General features: G+C 36.0%; 1 protein-coding gene and 1 long non-coding RNA gene across 3 annotated transcripts in view; one reads left to right on the top strand and one right to left on the bottom strand.

The window, feature by feature from the left end:
- The window catches only part of ME1 (malic enzyme 1), a 193,170-nt gene that overhangs the window by 109,869 nt on the left and 63,608 nt on the right, over nt 1–19,693 (top strand). The window lies entirely within an intron of this gene.
- LOC309635089 overlaps nt 13,006–19,693 on the bottom strand; it is a 55,396-nt gene continuing 48,708 nt past the window's right edge. Inside the window, exon 2 of the long non-coding RNA XR_014248628.1 lies at nt 13,006–13,169. This is a non-coding gene — a long non-coding RNA (uncharacterized lncRNA). The remainder of the gene's footprint in view (nt 13,170–19,693) is intronic.

The raw sequence follows: 19,693 nt of genomic DNA, 5'->3' as shown, positions 1-19,693 counted from the left end.
TTCTTGAGTATCTTCTTTGACCCCCCAGTGTTTTCCTGTGCATTTAACTCAAGGACAGGTCCATTACTAAATCTGTCCGACATTTCCTCTCTTATGTCCTTGATCCATGCCCTGACTCCATTTGCATCACCATAACCCACCTTCCCTAGACCTTGACCACTTTCTATCTTTATCACGTACAGAACCCTCTGGTAACTTCAGTGTCATAGTAATAAGTCTTCGTGCACTTATCTTTACCCCTTTATTAACTCTTTTCACCCTCCACATATAAATTTCTTGCTGATGTGGTCCTCGCACTTGGTCTTTCTCTCTTGCCACCTGCCACCCTCCGTGTATCCTTTGTACAATTCACGAAGAGCTAGTTTTAGTTGCCTGTACATGTACCTGTCTGTCACACCTCTGTCTTTGTACATAATGCTCCTTCTTGCCTCAGTGCTTTTGATTATTTAATTCTTGCTTGTCTTTTATAAACCAGCTTAAATTTGTAGACTATCCCAGTCTAGATAATAGAGGCTTCCTAGATGGTTCCTTAGCATGGATATATCCTAATGACATGTATCACACTGAGTTGTAATTACGTTTATTTATCTGAGTTAGCATTGTCTTGGAAATACTGGAGGTCTAGGACTGGATCTTTTTTTCTTTTCCTTTATAATACCTGTCATAATACGTAAGAGGTGCTCAAAAAATGGTTACTGAATGAGGGCTGAGGTGAAATCTTATACCTCAGAGATGTTGTATCTGAAGATTGTATATAACTTTAAGGAAAAGTATATTGGATGATTACCTGAAATTTGTTCTGAATTCCATAAAGAAATAGTGTTTCCACTCCCTATGGCTTTATAGTGTAAAACTAACAACTCTCTATAGATGAGCAAAACATCCATAGAGTGATTTATATTTGTTCAATGTTTCTGGACAGACTTCAGTATTTTATATGCATTTCAAGGGTAAAAGGATTTTTACGCATAGGAGGTAAAAGTTTAGCCTTATTTATGTCCCATACTTCTTATGATTTAACCTGCAAGCATTTATGTTGTTTTCTGGTTACAAATGACTAAGGATATAAACAACTAATAATTCTAACCATTTTTAGTTTTACTAACTAAACTCTAGATTACTCTACATTTGGATTACTCCAGATCTAGAGTCTCTGCCCAGTAGAATTTACAACTGTTGAAAATCGTGTGTGCACAGGGAGTATATAAAGAGATGCTACAAGTTAATGCAAGAGAATAATTTAAACATTTAGTTCATTCTAATGGTATTTGTGATAAAAGTGACCCTGGAGAATTTGTATGGTAGAGATGGACTTTGATTTTTGTTTGTTTGTTTGTTTTTTGTTCTTTTTTAAATTGCTTTGAAAGGTTTCACACTCCAGATTTTCTACTACAGTTCTTTATTTTTTATTTTTTTGGGCACGCTGTGTAGGATCTTAGTTCCCCGACCAGGGACTGAACCTGGGCCCTGGAAGTGAAAGCGCGAAGTCCTAACCACTGGACCACCAGGGAATTCCCTAGAGATGGTCTTTGGAAATACCTAGAACGAGGGCAAGTGCAGTGAAACAAGTGACCCAGCAGCAGGCCCAGTATGATAACCCCTTCCTCTCTCTTATCTCAGCCCCCGCTCCAGCCCACATATATACATGGTTGATTTTCCAGGCAAAATTCATTTCTGTTCAGTTTATTTTAGAAAACATTTCTTGTCCAGGTTAAAATGCTAGGCACTAAATCTTCACTTTCAGCAAAACATGCCTAAATAAAATGTTGCCCATAAGAAGTTGTTAGTGTTTGAGTCTCTTCATATGAACTATCTAAAGTAGTCAAAATCATAGGAACAGAAAGTGGAAAGGTGGATGCCAAGGGCTGGGGAAAGAGGGGAGGAGGAATTAGTGTCTAAAGCTTATAGTGTTTGAGTTTTGCAAGATTAAAAAGTTTCTAGAGATCTGTTGCATAGCACTGTAAATATACTTAACTTATTGAACTGTTCACTTAAAAATGGTTAAGATAGGAAATTTAATGTTAGGTGTTTTTTACCACAATAAAAAAGAGAAATTGTTAGTAAAGTTTTTATAGATGAAAAATGTAAGTGAAAAAGCTTTTTAAAGATTAGGAAAATATCATTTAGTGCTAGAGACTAAAATATTTTATTACTTTTATGGTAAATGAAATTTACAGTCCACGTAAAGTGCTTGGAATAGTAAAAGCTCAATAATGTCGTAATTGAATACAGTAACTTTCACTTTTCAATTCAATTTGATGCAATTTGATGTTAATTCATTTTAAACTGCTTTTAATGACAGGATACTGGCATTCTAACTCAAAATGATCTGATATATTTCTGATAAAGGGCTATTTATATAGACAGAACACCTTGAGGCTAAAAGGAAACTTTTAATATAAATACACATTTTTGGGGATAGTTTATGCTTTTTAAATTTCCCCGGAATAGCTACTCTGCTCCTCTGTTTATCACTTGTTTGTATTTTTCTCCTAAATGTTATAAAATACAAAAGAATTTGCTTTTAATATACCTTTTACATACTACTGAACACTCAAAAATATTAGGTATTAAAAGGCATATTTTGAAATTAACACAACATTATAAATCAACTATACTCCAATAAAAATTTTTTTTAAAAGGCATATTTTCTTCTAACTTAGAAATGATCAGAAGGTAACTTGCTTTGAATGTATCGTTTGTTTTCTTGATATTTAAAACTAAATATAAGAATGAATAGTTTTAAAATTTTTTTATTTATTTAATTTTATTTTTGGCTGCGTCGGATATTAGTTGCAGCACGCAGGATCCTCTTTGACATGCGGGATCTTGCGTTGAGGCGCGTGGGCTTCTCTCTAGCTGTGGTGCACGGGCTCCAGACGGCATGAGCTCTGTAGTTCGTGGCACATGGACTCTCTAGTTGAGGCGCATGGGCTTAGTTGCCCCATGGCATGTGGGATCTTAGTTTCCCAACCAGGGATCGAACCTGTGTCCCCTGCATTGGAAGGTGGATTCTTAACCACTGGACCACCAGGGAAGTCCCAAGAATGAATACTTGATATGCATTCAAATATTATAATGGACTAGAATCTTCAAAAGTTAAAGAATGACTTTTACTGGTGCCATTGAGAGAGAACAAAGATTAAAAATTAAGGAATCATAATTTCATCTTATTTTGGTTATGACACATCAAGAAAACCACCAGATGCCTTCCATCATTCTTACTAAAAATAATAACAACTACAACAACAGCTAATATATTTTTAGGGTATATACCAGCCTCTGTTCTCAGTGCTTTAACATTTTTTTTTTTTTTTTTTTTTTGGGCTGCATGCTGGATCTTAGTACCCTGACCAGGGATTGAACCTGTTCCCCCTGCAGTGGAAGCACAGAGTCCTAACCACTGGACCACCAGGGAATTCCCACTACTTTTACATTCTTTTAATCCTCAGAACAGCCCTATATCATTCTTACAATCATTTATCCCCATTTTTCCGATAAGAAAACAGAGGCACGGAGAGATTGAGTAAATTTCTATAGCTACCCAATTGGAAAGTGACAGGGCTGAGGTTCAAATCCAGACAGTCTGGCTCCAGAGCCCATGCTCTTAATCAGTGTGCTCCATTCCTCTCTGATTTAAAGGAATGTTATCCAAATATGTCAAGTGCAAATAACATGGCATCTGTAGTCCATTCTGAGTTCAGACATCTTATAAATGCAGCTTTTGGTATAATGGTGAAAATAGAAATCACAATAACTCTAAGGTCTAGGCTGAATTTTAAACACGTGGCCACGAAGATAAGCAGGGCCCTAACAACTGTGGGAAAGCAGTTACGGAAAACTAGGTGATTTTGTTTGAAAACTATGCATTTTCCTCTTTCCCCAAACATTATGACTTCCTTAAACATACAGAATAGTTTAATGATATTTTGTGACATTTGAATTATAAACAAATAGGAAATGTGTGTGAATGCAATAGAATTCCATGGGAATTCCAAATCTTGCTATTTCTTATACACTTCAGATATATTCCCACCTTGGATTCTTCGCTTTTGCTGTTCTCTTGAACCTCCAGGCCTTTCTCTCGCCCTTTCTCTCTCCTCCAAGTCTTTACTCACTTGTCACCTTCTCAGTGAAGTTTGCCCTGCATCATTCTGTTTTAAATTGCACCCCCCCCACCCCTCCCACCCCACACTGGCTGGCTTTCTCTCCTTTCTCTGCTTTATTTTATTGTAGAGCTGCTTGTCACCTTATAACATGTTATTTAATTTACTTATTCTTATTTATTATCTGTCTCCTGTAAATACAGTGTAAACTCTATGAGAGCAAGGATTTTTGTCTAATTTGGTTTACTGCTGTATCCCCAGAGCCTGACTCCTAGGAAACACTCAGTAAATGTTTGTTGAATGCATTCAATTTATCTGTGGTTTCTAAATAGTTCACATTAGGATTTAGCTGGTAGTTAACAAGAATGAAAGCTTTCATCTTTTTGTTGCAGGTGAAAGAACAAAATGGCATAAACCCATCCACGTGATTTTGACTGGTCCCTAACACATAAGAAGTTTTCAATAACTGTTAAATACATGTTATACTTCAGTGGTTTAGCTTGTTGTATTAGTCAGTTTTATAATATATTATACTCCCATTCCCAGTTTTTCATTCTTAACATTCTAATGTTAAGAAAAGACAAAACAAGCAACTGTATCCCACAGTTATACATATTAAATTAAATAGATTTATTCTGAAATTATATTCTGCTTTATAAGATTTCATCCAGGTAAAAGCACTGTAAGTCATCACATTTCTTTTGCCTTTTGGTCCTAAAATTAATCTTAATTTCGGTTGACATATATATGTCACCGTGATAAGAATTCATGCATTATTTTTGTAAAAACTGAAAAAGAATAGCAGTCATATTTTATTTTTCTTTAGAATCACTTCATACCCCTACCATGCATTGGTTGTCATTAAATGTTGATGTACAACTATGTATTATTATTCAACGAGCAAGAAAATCCTTGAGTGTTTGGAATTTTAAATGTTGGAATGCCAGCCTGGAGAGGTAAGGAATTTTCCCAGGCATCTTTGGAATAGAAAGATAGCCATTTAAATTTGATTGGTTTTAGCAAAACAATGCTGTATGTAGGAAGCATGCCATAGCCAAATAGGACTTAATATGAACTTCAGTGTGGGTTCAAAGTCAAACCAGTATTTTTATAGTTGTCTAAGTTAAACTTTTTCTCTAGGTAAGCTATATTGATACATTGAAAAGCAAATAAATGATAGTGAGGCTAAAGGAAGAAAACAAAATCAAACATTGTTGACTAGTATACAGTGAGAGAAATTAGCTCAGTCTTCTACAGCTATCCCCCATCATACCAAAAGATTTCTGTGAACATAGTCAAAGAAAATATTTAGGGTACCTTGAATTATCTATTTATTCAGCAAACACATCGAGTGCTTATATGTGCCAAGCATTTCTTTTGCTAAATGCTCTTAAGGAAATCAGTGTGGCTGGGGAGAGAGATAAGTAAACAGACATTTTCAATAAGCCCTGTAGTAGAAATGACTTGAGTACCGTAAGAGAATATAGGACACAGTGTACCTAATAAGTAATGTGGGAGACAGGAGTTGTCAGAGAAGACCTGTCCCACTTGTCTCTTCTGGCTTTTGTAGAAAGAATAGTTTAGTATTCACTGTTCTTTTTCTCAAGTGCCAAACCATGTGAAATTAAAATTAGGGGCAGATTTGCTCACTTTGTTCCTTTTGATTCACCATCATCCCTTGATATTTTGAAAAAGTTATATTAAATTTCCATGAAATTGGCTTTAATCATGGGGTAAGGCTGCCTAAATCTGTGTATGTATCTAGAAAGCTTTCAAAGTGTTTTTTCAAGTGAGTGTTTTGTGTTTAAAGACTTAGACACCCGGCCTCAACACCTTTCAATATGCCAGATGTAAGATCTTTTCCAGGCGTACTCTTAAATACTTCTGCAAAGTTAGATTTCAGAAATGCAAACCAATACAGGAGACTTCATTTTATTTGTGAGATGGTTGTTAAAGCAAGTTGACAAATAATATTTAAGAAATATTGCTCCTCAGCAGGTATCAAATGTTCTTCCTTTTAACATCAGTTCATTTATTCATTCAATAAATAATGGGTATTTGCTATATGCCACGTGTTATTCTAGGTACTGGAGATATATTTTTATTACTAGTATTATATCAGACTCTCCTGCTCAGAGGTGTTGTATCAACTATTACACACTTATATGTTCCTGGTGAGGCAAGGGTTATAAAAATTCTGTCACACTTCCAGGTCTTTATCCAATGTGGTTGCTGGATCAGTTCTTTCATTATTGTGGGCAGCTTTTTCTGTTTGTTGAACTTATTCACCGTCTTGCCAAAACATGAGCATCAAAAAGATAGAGCAACTGGAGGAGCCAAAACTTGAAATACATAGAGCTCCAAAAAACACATCTAATATACTACAAGTAAAGGAAGGCCAAGGAGTTAATTAGTATACAAAGAAACAAGTACTGACATACATTCATTTTCTCTCTTCTATTAGTGTATCAATTATACTTCTTTTAAAAAATTTTAGTGGTTGCCCCAGGATTTGTAATACACATTTGAAACTAATACAAGTCCACTTTCAAGTAACTGTATCACGTCATGGGTAGTGTAGGTAGCTTATAACAGAGTATTCCCAGTTCTACCCCCATCCCTTATAACATCACTGTCATTTATTTCACTTGTCCATAATCTCTAGTCACCAAATACGTTGTTACCATTATTATTTTGAACAAACTGTTATCTATTAGTTCAATTAAGATAATGAAAAGAGATTTTATTTTATCTTCACTTATTTCTTCTCTGGAGCTCTTTCTTTATGTAGAGCTGAGTTCTTGACCTATATCATTTTCTTTCTTTCTGAAGAACTTCTTTTTACATTTCTTGGAAGGCAAGTCTACTGGAGATAAAGTCCTTCAATTTTTGTCTGAGAAAGTCTTTATTTCTCCTTCTCTTCTGAAGGATAATTTTGAGGGTTACAGATTGCTAGGTTGGTGGGCTTTTTTCTTTCAACACTTTAAATATTTCACTCCACTTTATTCTTGCTTGCATTGTTTCTGGAGAGAAATCTGATGCAATCCTTAACTTTCTTTGTCTATAGGTAAGGTATTTTTCCTCCTCTGGCTTCTTTCAAAGTTTTCTCTTTGATTTTTGTAGCTTCAATATGGTGTACTTAAGTATAGATTTTTTTGGGGTATTTATCCTGCCTGGTGTTCTCTGAATTTCCTGGATCTGTGGTTTGGTGTCTGTCATTAATTTTGTAAAAATTTTTAGCCATTATTACTTCAAATATTTCCTCTCTTCCATTCTTTCTTCTCCTTCTGGTATATCCATTACATACATGTTATACCTTTTCTAATTGTCCCACACTTCTTTTTTTATTTTTATTGTATTCCACCAGTTTGCTATCTTTGGTGTAAAAGTGTCCCTCTTTTCTTTTCTTTTTTTTTTTTAATTCAAACAGAACGTCACAAAAATTATAATCATCCTCATCAGTTCACTCAGTCCCATGTAATTAATTTTTTTTCATCTTGATCTTTTGTTAGCACTTTTATGAATTCATCAGTTTTCCATTAGAGTTCTGAAAATGCTTATTCATTCAGTTCAGCAGTATAGTCAGTTACCAGAAACCTGTACTTGTCAGAGTCTTATCCATGAATTCCTTGAAGATGAAACCCTTTTGTAGGAACATTTTTGCAGAAACATCAGAGTACACCCAGAACTATCTGTAAATGACAAAAGACTTAAAAATGACCACGGTTAAAGATTTGATGAAACTTCATAATAATGCAATTGACAAGGAAATTTAGTGATTTCTGAGATATACATTTCAAAATTATAACTAGAATTATGACTTATAACATTATACCAGAACATATAAGATTTTTAGGAATTTCATGTAATGTCTGAAACATTTATATTAACATATTTCCATACAAATAACCCAAAGAAAGTTTAGTGTTAGTTTTTTATTTTTTATTTTTTGAATCTCATTTTATTTAATTTTTTATACAGCAGGTTCTTATTAGTCATCAATTTTATACACATCAGTGTATACATGTCAATCCCAGTCGCCCAATTCATCACACCACCATCCCCACCCCCCTGTGACTTTCCCCCCTTGGTGTCCATACGTTTGTTCTCTACATCTGTTTCTCAACCTCTGTCCTGCAAACCGCTTCATCTGTACCATTTTTCTAGGTTCCACATACATGCGTTAATATACGATATTTGTTTTCCTCTTTCTGACTTACTTCACTCTGTATGACAGTCTCTAGATCCATCCACGTCTCAACAAATGACCCAATTTCTTTCCTTTTTATGGCTGAGTAATATGCCATTGTATATATGTACCACATCTTCTTTATCCATTCGTCTGTCGATGGGCATTTAGGTTGCTTCCGTGACCTGGCTATTGTAAATAGTGCTGCAATGAACATTGGGGTGCATGTGTCTTTTTGAATTATGGTTCTCTCTGGGTATATGCCCAGTAGTGGGATTGCTGGATCATATGATAATTCTTTTTTTAGTTTTTTAAGCAACCTCCATATTGTTCTCCATAGTGGCTGTATCAATTTACATTCCCACCAACAGTGCAAGAGGGTTCCCGTTTCTCCACACCCTCTCCAGCATTTGTTGTTTGTAGATTTTCTGATGATGCCCATTCTAACTGGTGTGAGGTGGTACCTCATTGTAGTTTTGATTTGCATTTCTCTAATAATTAGTGATGTTGAGCATCTTTTCATGTGCTTCGTGGCCGTCTGTATGTCTTCTTTGGAGAAATGTCTATTTAGGTCTTCTGCCCATTTTTGGATTGGGTTGTTGGTTTCTTTAATATTGAGCTGCATGAGCTATTTTTATATTTTGGAGATTAATCCTTTGTCCTTTGATTTGTTTGCAAATATTTTCTCCCATTCTGAGGGTTGTCTTTTGGTCTTGTTTATGGTTTCCTTTGCTGTGCAAAAGCTTTGAAGTTTCATTAGGTCCCATTTGTTTATTTTTGTTTTTATTTCCATTACTCTAGGAGGTGGATCAAAAAACATCTTGCTGTGATTTATGTCAAAGAGTGTTCTTCCTATGTTTTCCTCTATGAGTGTTATAGCGTCCGGTCTTACATTTAGGTCTCTAATCCATATTGAGTTTATTTTTGTGTATGGTGTTAGGGAGTGTTCTAATTTCATTCTTTTACATGTAGCTGTCCACTTTCCCCAGCACCACTTATTGAAGAGACTGTCTTTTCTCCCTTGTATATCCTTGCCTCCTTTGTCATAGATTAGTTGACCATAGGTGCATAGGTTTATCTCTGGGCTTTCTATCTTGTTTCATTGATCTATGTTTCTGTTTTTGTGCCAGTACCATATTGTCTTGATGACTGTAGCTTTGTAGTATAGTCTGAAGTCAGGGAGTCTGATTCCTCCTGCTCCGTTTATTTCCCTCAAGACTGCTTTGACTATTTGGGGTCTTTTGTGTCTCCATACAAATTTTAAGATTTTTTGTTCTAGTTCCATAAAAAATGCCATTGGTAATTTGATAGGGGTTGCATTGAATTTGTAGATTGCTTTGGGTAGTGTATTCATTTTCACAATATTGGTTCTTCCAATCCAAGAACATGGTATATCTCTCCATCTGTTGGTATCATCTTTAATTTCTTTCATCAGTGTCTTATAGTTTTCTGCATACAGGTCTTTTGTCTCCTTAGGTAGGTTTATTCCTAGGTATTTTATTCTTTTTGTTGCAGTGGTAAATGGCAGTGTTTCCTTAATTTCTCTTTCAAATTTTTCATCATTAGTGTATAGGAATGCAAGAGATTTCTGTGCATTAATTTTGTATCCTGCAACTTTACCAAATTCATTGTTTAGCTCTAGTAGTTTTCTGGTGGCATTTTTAGGATTCTCTATGTACAGTGTCATGTCATCTGCAAACAGTGATAGTTTTACTTCTTCTTTTCCAATTTGTATTCCTTTTATTTCTTTTACTTCTCTGATTGCCATGGCTAGGACTTCCAAAACTTTGTTGAATAATAGTGGTGAGAGTGGACATCCTTTTCTTGTTCCTGATCTTAGAGGAAATGATTTCAGATTTTCACCATTGAGAATGATGTTTGCTGTGGGTTTGTCGTATATGGCCTTTATTATGTTGAGATAGGTTCCCTCTATGCCCACTTTCTGGAGAGTTTTTATCATAAATGGGTGTTGAATTTTGTTAAAAGCTTTTTCTGCATCTATTAAGATGATCAGATGGTTTTTCTTCTTCAATTTGATAATATGGTGTATCACATTGATTGATTTGCATATATTGAAGAATCCTTGCATCCCTGGGATAAATCCCACTTGATCACAGTGTATGATCCTTTTAATGTGTTGTTGCATTCTGTTTGCTAGTATTTTGTTGAGGATTTTTGCATTTAAATTCATCAGTGATATTGGTCTGTATTTTTCTTTTTTTGTAGTATCTTTGTCTGGTTTTGGTATCAGGGTGATGGTGGCCTCATAGAATGAGTTTGGGAGTGTTCCTTCCTCTGCAATTGCTTGGAACAGTTTGAGAAGGATGGGTGTTAGTTGTCCTCTAAATGTTTGATAGAATTCACCTGTGAAGCCATCTGGTCCTGGACTTTTGTTTGTTGGAAGATTTTTAATCACAATTTCAATTTCATTACTTGTGATTTGTCTGTTCATATTTTCTGTTTCTTCCTGGTTCAGTCTTGGAAGGTTATACCTTTCTAAGAATTTGTCCATTTCCTCCAGGTTGTCCATTTTATTGGCACAGAGTTGCTTGTAGTAGTCTCTTAGGTTGCTTTGTATTTCTGCAGTATCTGTTGTAACTTCTGCTTTTTCATTTCTAATTTTATAGATTTGAGTCCTCTCTCTCTTTTTCTTGATGAGTCTGGCTAATGGTTTATCAATTTTGTTTATCTTCTCAAGGAAGCAGCTTTTAGTTTCATTGATCTTTGCGATTGTTTTCTTTGTTTCTATTTCATTTATTTCTCCTCTGATCTTTATGATTTCTTTCCTTATGCTAACTTTGGGTTTTGTTTGTTCTTTCTCTAGTTCCTTTAGGTGTAAGGTTAGATTGTTTATTTGAGATTTTTCTTGTTTCTTGAGGTAGGCTTGTATAGCTATAAACTTTCCTCTTAGAACTGCTTTTGCTGCATCCCATAGGTTTTGTTTTTTTGTTTTTTTTTTTAATTTATTTATTTATTTATTTATTTATTTTTGGCTCTGTTGGGTCTTCGTTTCTGTGCGAGGGCTTTCTCTAGGTGCGGCAAGCGGGGGCCACTCTTCATCGCGGTGCGTGGGCCTCTCACTATCGCGGCCTCTCTTGTTGCGGAACACAGGTTCCAGACGCGCAGGCTCAGTAGTTGTGGCTCACGGGCCTAGTTGCTCCGCGGCATGTGGGATCTTCCCAGACCAGAGCTCGAACCCGTGTCCCCTGCATTGGCAGGCGGATTCTCAACCACTGCGCCACCAGGGAAGCCCTCCCATAGGTTTTGGATCATCATGTTTTCATTGTCATTTGTCTCTAGGTATTTTTTGATTTCCTCTTTGATTTCTTCACTGATCTCTTGGTTATTTAGTAACGTATTGTTTAGCCTCCATGTGTTTGTGTTTTTTACGTGTTTTTCCCTGTAATTGATTTCTAATCTCATAGCATTGTGGTCAGAAAAGATGCTTGATATGATTTCCATTTTCTGAAATTTACTGAGGCTTGATTTGTGACCCAAGATGTGATCTATCCTGGAGAATGTTCCGTGCGCACTTGAGAAGAAAGTGTCATCTGCTGTTTTTTGGTGGAATGTCCTATAAACATCAATTAAATCTATGTGGTCTATTGTGTCACTTAAAGCTTGTGTTTCCTCATTTATTTTCATTTTGGATGATCTGTCCATTGGTGGAAGTGAGGTGTTAAAGTCCCCCACTATTATTGTGTTAGTGTCGATTTCCTCTTTTATACCTGTTAGCAGTTACCTTATGTATTGAGGTGCTCCTATGTTGGGTGCTTATATATTTATAATTGTTATATCTTTTTCTTGGATTGATCCTTTGAGCATTATGTAGTGTCCTTCCTTGTGTCTTGTAACGTTCTTTATTTTAAAGTCTATTTTATCTGATATGAGTATTGCTACCCCAGCTTTCTTCTGATTTCCATTTGCATGGAATATCTTTTTCCATCCCCTCACTTTCAGTCTGTATGTGTCCCTAGGTCTGAAGTGGGTCTCTTGTAGACAGCATATATATGGGTCTTATTTTTGTATCCATTCAGCAAGCCTGTGTCTTTTGGTTGGAGCATTTAATCCATTCACGTTTAAGGTAATTATCAATATGTATGTTCCTATGACCATTTTCTTAATTGTTATGGGTTTGTTTTTGTAGGTCCTTTTCTTCTCTTGTGTTTCCCACTTAGAGAAGTTCCTTTAGCATTTGTTGTAGAGCTGGTTTGGTGGTGCTGAATTCTCTTAGCTTTTGCTTGTCTGTACAGCTTTTGATTTCTCCATCGAATCTGAATGAGATCCTTGCCAGGTAGAGTACTCTTGGTTGTAGGTTCTTCCCTTTCATCACTTTAAGTATATCATGCCACTCCCTTCTGGCTTGTAGAGTTTCTGCTGAGAAATCAGCTGTTAACTTTATGGGAGTTCCCTTGTATGTTATTTGTCATTTTTCCCTTGCTGCTTTCAATAATTTTTCTGTGTTTAATTTTTGCCAATTTGATCACTATGTGTCTCGGCGTGTTTCTCCTTGGGTTTATCCTGCCTGGGACTCGCTGCACTTCCGGGACTTGGGTGCCTATTTCCTTTCCCATGTTAGGGAAGTTTTCGACTATAATCTCTTCAAATATTTTCTCAGGTCCTTTCTCTCTCTCTTCTCCTTCTGGGACCCCTATAATGCGAATGTTGTTGCGTTTAATGTTGTCCCTGAGGTCTCTTAGGCTGTCTTCATTTCTTTTCATTCTTTTTTCTTTATTCTGTTCTGTGGCAGTGAATTCCACCATTCTGTCTTCCAGGTCACGTATCCGTTCTTCTGCCTCAGTTATTCTGCTATTGATTCCTTCTAGTGTATTTTTCATTTCAGTTATTGTATTGTTCATCTCTGTTTGTTTGTTCTTTAATTCTTCTTGGTCTTTGTTAAACATTTCTTGCATCTTCTCAATCTTTGCCTCCATTCTTTTTCCAAAGTCCTGGATCATCTTCACTATCATTATTCTGAATTGTTTTTCTGGAAGATTGCCAATCTCTACTTCATTTAGTTGTTTTTCTGGGGTTTTATCTTGTTCCTTCATCTGGCACATAGCCCTCTGCTTTTTCATCTTGTCTATCTTTCTGTGAATGTGGTTTTTGTTCCACAGGCTGCAGGATTGTAGTTCTTCTTGGTGTTGCTGTCTGCCCTCTGGTGGAAGAGGCTATCTAAGAGGCTTGTGTAAGTTTCCTGATGGGAAGGACTGGTGGTGGGTAGAGCTGACTGTTGCTCTGGTGGGCCGAGCTCAGTAAAACTTTAATCTGCTTGACTGCTGATGGGTGGGGCTGGGTTCCCTCCCTGTTGGTTGTTTGGCCTGAGGCAACCCAACACTGGAGCCTACCTGAGCTCTTTCGTGGGGCTAATGACAGACTCTGGGAGGGCTCACGCCAAGGAGTACTTCCCATAACTTCTGCTGCCAGTATCCTTGTCCCCACGGTGAGACACAGCCACCCCCCACCCTCTTCAGGAGACCCTCCAACACTAGCAGGTAGGTCTGGTTCAGTCTCCCCGGGGTCACTGCTCCTTCTCCTGGTTCCCGATGCGCACACTACTTTGAGTGTGCCCTCCAAGAGTGGAGTCTCTGTTTCCCCCAGTCCTGTCGAAGTCCTGCAATCAAATCCTGCTAGCCTTCCAAGTCTGATTCTCTAGGAATTCCTCCTCCCGTTGCTGGACCCCCAGGTTGGGAAGCCTTATGTGGGGCTGAGAACCTTCACTCCAGTGGGTGGACTTCTGTGGTATAAGTGTTCTCCAGTCTGTGAGTCACCCACCCAGCAGTTATGGGATTTGATTTTACTGTGCTTGCACCCCTCCTACCATCTCATTGTGGCTTCTCCTTTGTCTTTGAATGTGGGGTATCTTTTTTGGTGAGTTCCAGTGTTTTCTTATTGATGATTGCCCAGGAGCTAGTTGTGATTCTGGTGTTCTCACAAGAGGGAGTGAGAGCACGTCCTTCTACTCCGCCATCTTTGTTCCTCCAGTGTCTGTCCCACACTTGTTGACTATTCTTTTCTTTTTCTCTGTTTGCATTTCAGTTTTGGAAGTTTCTATTGACACTTTTTCATGCTCATGGGTTCTTTCCTCCTGCATGTCTAGTTTACTGATGAGCCCATCAAATGCAATCTTCATTTGAATTACTGTGATTTTGATATCAAGGTTTTCTTTAGACCCTTTCTTAGAGTTTCCATCTTTCCACTTACATTACCCATATGTCCTTGCATGTTGTCTGCTTTTTCTATTAGACCCATTAGCATTATTAACTATAGTTGTTTTAGGTTCCTGGTCTGATTATTCCAAAATCCCTACCATAGCTGAATCTCATTCTGATGCTTGCTTTGCATTTTTTACCTTTTATCATACCTTGTAAGTTTTTGTTGAAAGCTGAAAATGATGTTTGGGCTCCAGTTGGAGGGTTGCTCCTGGCCTTCTGTCCCTGGTAGGCTGGGGTTCTCTGTGTTTGCTGGGTTGTAGCTCCAGTTTGCAGGGCAGCAGGATTAGTCTAAGAAGAGTTTTTAATTTTGAGTTTGTTTAGCTTTTTTTTTGTAATGGCTGAAGTGCTGACTTTCAAGCTGTTTGCATGTCAGACTGGAAACCTTGACCCCAGATTCAGAAGCCTGGGATGCAGATGGCAGGAGGTCCAAGAAAAGGAAGCTTTCGGGCACACTAAGTTAAAATTCTAAATCTTATTTTTGTTTTCAGTTTTAGTTTGACAGTCCAGACTATGTCCTTGCCTCATCATGTCCTGTATGAATCCTTTCTCCTTGTATTACCTTAAATTCCATAGTCTTCTAACTGTTCTGCCACAAGCCCAGCTGAGCCTTTGCTAACATACTGTGAGCACTGGTTTTCAGGTGTATTTTCTGCTAATGTAGAATGACTGGTTGATGCTGATTAAAGTGTGGTAGGTAGGCCTGTTGGGAGATTTATACTCAGATTCCAAAAACCATTGAATTTCACCCAGTAATTAAAAAATTGTAGTAGTTAAGTGGTAAGCATTACACATCTTGGCTCTTAGAGTTAGTGAATATAAGAATATAAATATTCTGTTTACAAAAGACAATGTAAATGGCTGGGCTTATTGTAATTATTTAGTTCACAAAATGTATTGAAAGCTGTATTTGAGAGAATGTTTATTGCTGTATTTTCATCTAAAGGAATTCATCTCTTAAGTATTTCTTTGAGGTGGGATTCAGTTTATTTTAAAACAGATGACTCCCTGTCTTAGGACTTAATGCGCTGGAATTCATTCTAAAAATCTTTACTTTCTTAACTGTTTGTTATAGAGCTAAAGAATTGTAGCATGTAAGTTAGACATTTTTAGAATTAGTTTCTTTCCTGTGGCAGTTTGTTAATAGATATCTGCTAATAGGTAGAAGTTTTTGCAGGTAATAAATTAATAAAAATGTACTTTCCATCCTTCTTTTTAATTTAACTGTGGACATGAACACTTAGTACCACAAGAGAAATCAAAATGGAAATTTAAAAAGTCAGGTAATATGCATAAAATAACTTTAGGTTCTTCTTTTCCATATTTCAGTGTTAGCAGAGCATTGGGAAACACCAGTATTTGAGTATTATTAGCACAGTAGAGGAAAGGAGACAGATGCTGGAAAGGTAGCAGTGAGGCTAAGGATAAGCATTACAGGAAAGAGGGGTTAATAGGGCCAAACACAGCAGTGAGTCAAGCAAGGTAAGGATTAAAATTTTTCCACTGACAATTTCCCTTTTTTTTAATTATAAAAATAGGACACTTGACATGAAGGGATTAGCAGGCATCTAACCAAATGAGTTCACTAGGGCACACATGGGAGTATAGTTAGAAAGCTTTGGCAGAATAAGACTTAACTGAAGCAGCAGAGATGGTATCATATCACTTTCGTTCCATAACACAGAACATGAAGTGGATTCTTGTCAGCAGGCATAATTTTTCTTCCAGAAGTCGTAGTTGATTTTACCTGATTTGGCACTGTAAAATCAATCATCTGAATATTTTAGGATAACTGAGTAGAAGGCAAAATCAAGCTTTTTTTTAACCTCTATCTTTTTTAGGTAAAAAATGCTTCATCATAGAAGGCAAACTTTTTTGCAATCATAGAATGTTGTTTTTGATTGTAGAATAAGACAACTTTTAGGATTTTTGTTGAAAATATAAGTTTTGATTTGAGATGCTTGATTTTTTTATGGCTTTAAAAATATTTTGTTAAAAATTGATAACAATGGAAAACTTGAAGAGCAGTCTTTAAACCAAGGTTCTTATGAATCCAAGCTAGAAAAAAAATGGTATTCCCATATAATGTATTTAGTCACTGTTTATATTTAACTGTGGTTTTGCAAAAGATTAGCTCATAAAAACATTAAAACTTTCTTACTTTATATCTTAAAAGAGATCATTTGAAACTCATTTTAGAAATGAATATTGCAGCTTTATATCTTATCTTTTGTCTTTATTCTGAGGAGCTATTAGTTGCTTTTATAGAATTAGTCTACATCTAAAGACTAATTCTGTAAACAGGTAAATATCAATATAAACTATAGATATATAAAATTATTTGCATATAGATATAGATATGCTAAATATACACCTGCTAAACCTGTCAATAGGGACTGATTCTGTAAATGCCTGATGTATATGTCCTCAGTTTTAGAGAAAAGCTTCATCTTGACTTTAGTTGTATGAATCTAATCCTTGGATTTAGAGAGCTGGCTAGAGTAAGTAGCTGACAGCTTTTCTTTTCCAATTACCCCTGAAAGGTAATTCCGCTGTACCCTACAGCTTCCCCTATACATGGAACCATAGGAATATTTGAAAGCATAATATGTAAGTCTCTCCAACTTTAATCCTGATAACCTTTGTTCCACTTTCTCCTATTTCAGATTGTTTTTAAAAATCGTCATCTTCTTCTGTATTCTACACTAGAATATTGCGTTTAGGTACAATTAAAGTATGTTATACACAGATTATCTTCTATAACATTTGAAATTGATAACATTTTAAAATTTGACACAGCAATGTGAAGTTTAAGGTAGTGCCAGGAAAAAATCCTTCTCTTTGTTAGGATTTCATGGCAATGTTAAGACTTCTTCTATGCCGTTGTTTCAAGAAGTATCAAAGATACTTCATATTCATAACTCCAGGGTCCTTTTAGTCTATCTGATGAGTTGGTTTAAGGATGTCCATGTTTTTAAATGTTGTCCTTACTGCCTATATTCTGATTATGAAGTTGAAATTTTTTACTAAAGGTTATAACCTCTGGTACGCTAACATTCCATGTTGTCTTGACATTTGCTTGGTATGTGGAGAATTTGGAATGTCCCATAGCTGATACTTTGCTTACAACCAGCACTGCTCTGAATCTGTTTTCTCTTTTATTGAAAAATTTCTTCTTAACTTGGGGTTTGAAAATATAAATGTTACCCTTTTTTCTGGATACCACAGAATCCACAAAATGTTACTGTTATCAGCTTATGGGAAAACTAAGTGACTAATCCAGCTCATATGAGCAAGAAGAACAGGGGCTTCTTTACTCCACATATGCTTATGATTTAAGCATTGCCAACTTTCAGAAAACCAATTGCAGCCTCCATGTGACTCAGCTGTAGCCACATTCTCCTTTCTTCCACTAAACTGCTATATACCTCTTTTCTCTTCTGATTTGGTAGAGTCACCCCTGGGAAGAGAAAACTTGGTGCATTCATGAAACTATGTTGACAAATTGTCAGTTGACTTACTTCCTTTAAAAATTTTTATCCCTTTTGAATTTTGTGGAACTTTGTGAAGTTTCTTACTATTTAATAAGCCTAGCTTTGAAAAGAGTTAGAGCTATACCAATAAATAATCTTGAAATAGGAATTTCCACCAATCACGTGCCCATTCCTTCTTAAGACCTTCTTATTTTGTATTACCACAAAGTAAAAGGTCCTTTCCTGAAATTTTGTGTGGGGTCCCTTGTTAGATTTTTTTAAAAAATTTCCTAGCCTAGCCACAACCTTTCCTTCATTTGAAATTAACTCGGTGTTTTGGCATTGATGATGCATATACCTTGTTTGGATTTTTAAAATTTCCGCTCCAAAAAATGGCATCCCTATTCTTTTTACTAGTATAGAACAATAATTAACTCTTACATGTTTTGATCTTTATTATAAACTGTTGAACAACTTGGAAGCTTTCTTATCCTAGTTTAAGAGTTGCATGTGTAGGTCCTTCAGTATTCTTTTCATCTCTTTTTAGGCCATGAAGAGGTATTTTTTTAGTTAATAAATAAGAATGATAAATTTACATATTGAGATTATGCATCTTCTTCTCAGAGATTATTAGTTTATAATAGTATGTTAAAGTTCTGAGAACTCAAGTGCTGAGTGAAGAGACCTGTTTTGTTTTACCTAGTGTTTCTCAAAACCCTAGTGCAAGAATTGCTGTTTTTGCAAACTTCCTATTAACATACTGCAGCACAAGGTTCTGAGAAGCCCAGTTTCTCAGATGTTCCCAATCATTAAAGTAGCGATCACTTTCACAGAAGAAAGTGTAATGGTGAAATGAGATTTGTCCTGCATAAAGATCGAGCTTTTATTTTATTTTGAGGGGATTTTAGGGAGAAGAGGGATTTTGATCACTCACCTGGAAATCTGGAACCTAATCTGTTCTGGAGTTTAGCTAACAACTACAATAAGGAATGAAGAGTGGTGATTTAGAAGATAAGTTATAGTATGTAAGAGCAGATATAGCCTGGTTAAAAGTATATTTTAATAGTACATATGTCTTAGAAAACGCAATAGGAATTTATTATGCAGATCGATCAAAGTATGGTAATATCACTCATTTTACTGACAAGATAGTGCATATCTTTTTCTCTTTCTACCACTTGCTCTAGCATTGTTTTTTGATGCATAATCTTGGCTTTTCATTCCATTGGATGGATAAAGTATGGGATATATGATCTATTTGCACAAATGTATTACAGAGGTCAGTAGGCCTGGACTTCTGGGTATATATTTCATCCAGGGTTTTGGAACAATGCAGGTTTATTTTTCTTGCTCTGGAGAAATACAGAATTTTAGAATGAGACAGAAAAAATATTTCAAAAAGTTAATGGAGACTTTTATTTTTACAAGCATTTACTTATTCAGAAGTTTATATTTGGCCAAACTCCTAGTCTTAAAACCGAAGATAGGGAATAGAATCTCATTACAATAAATGTTTGGCTGGGTCATTCTTAAAGACTTAATGTTCCTCCAAATTCTCATTCTCCTGGTCTCTGAGGACAAGAGTGCAGGAAGAATGCATTAGTTATTACACGTCTTCCCCGATCTTTCTTCATAGATAGATATCATTTTGACCTTTAATTATTGTAAACGTTAGAAAATTATTGATGAAAAAAGGGGGAACTGGTGTGTATT

Source organism: Balaenoptera borealis (genome assembly GCF_965194805.1).
Source record: "Balaenoptera borealis genome assembly, chromosome: 9".
NCBI lineage: Eukaryota > Metazoa > Chordata > Mammalia > Artiodactyla > Balaenopteridae > Balaenoptera > Balaenoptera borealis.
Note: the sequence above shows the minus strand (reverse complement) of the source record. Positions and strands in the feature narration are given on the sequence as shown.